Source organism: Sinocyclocheilus grahami, unplaced genomic scaffold, assembly GCF_001515645.1.
Source record: "Sinocyclocheilus grahami isolate Dianchi unplaced genomic scaffold, SAMN03320097.WGS_v1.1 scaffold2205.1, whole genome shotgun sequence".
Classification (NCBI taxonomy): Eukaryota; Metazoa; Chordata; class Actinopteri; order Cypriniformes; family Cyprinidae; genus Sinocyclocheilus; species Sinocyclocheilus grahami.
The window spans coordinates 28,457-29,503 of record NW_015507384.1 but is presented as its reverse complement, the minus strand read 5'-3'; positions in this window follow the sequence as shown (position 1 = coordinate 29,503).

Genomic DNA, 1,047 nt, shown 5'->3' with positions numbered 1-1,047 from the left:
GGCAAAGAGATATCGAGGGACCAAATTGTTATTTATTAACAGGAGGGCAGAGCACCGCTAACAGCTGAACGTGTCCTATAACAACCAACGACCGTTATACAAAGTGATTTAGAAACTTTAAGCTCCAAGGCTAAAAATTCAAACTGTTTAACTACCGATATTGATAACAGTACATTAACTTGATACTGGTTTTTGATATAAATTGCTACACCCCCACCTCTATTAGGGCGGTCGGTCCTAAAAACATTATAACCACTTATATTGACTTCTTTATCTGAAACCGATTCACTTAATCAGTATCTGTAGAGTGAGCCCAGATACACAACATGTCCATTTTAGGAACAAGACTGCATACATTCAAATGAAAGAAACCAAGACCAGACCTTTCTTTAAAATCTGCCGGGGTGTTAAAGCCTATAGGGGTGTCTGGGTCTGGGTTTGGCTGCACATTTCCTGACATCAACAGTAATAAAACAAATAAACATTTTAGCTTAAATGATTTCTTGTACGATTCATTGCTTCTCCGACCAAAATTGGAATCTAGGAACACACAGGAGATAGTGGTAAAATTGTCACATAACATCATAATACTAGACAGACAGACCAAGTCAACAGTATCAGAGGGAAAAATAGGGGCAGAGGGAGTGATGCGACATTAAGTGAACAGCCAAATGCGCACATGCCTTTATATGATTCACACAGTATTGGGAGCACTGGACTGGAATAGCCATTCCAGTAGTTGGTGCCCCCAGAGATAAATAATAACAAAGAAAAAGTAAACTGAAAAAGGCAAGGAGCAACCACTTCTTTCTCTCCATGCCCATCGCACCACCCAGACGTAGAAAGACAAAATATTACATAGGATCCAAAAGCAAAAACAAAAATCCAGTACGGGTTATCCGTTTCTCAGCGGCGACCGATGATGTTGCGTTTTGTCACTCGTAAACAGGAAGACAGGAAGCCGAGGCAATGCTGCGGGCAAAAAAAGTCAAAATCAAGGCCAGCCACCTCTAAAACATCAGGCTATATCTCAATATCTCAAAGCAA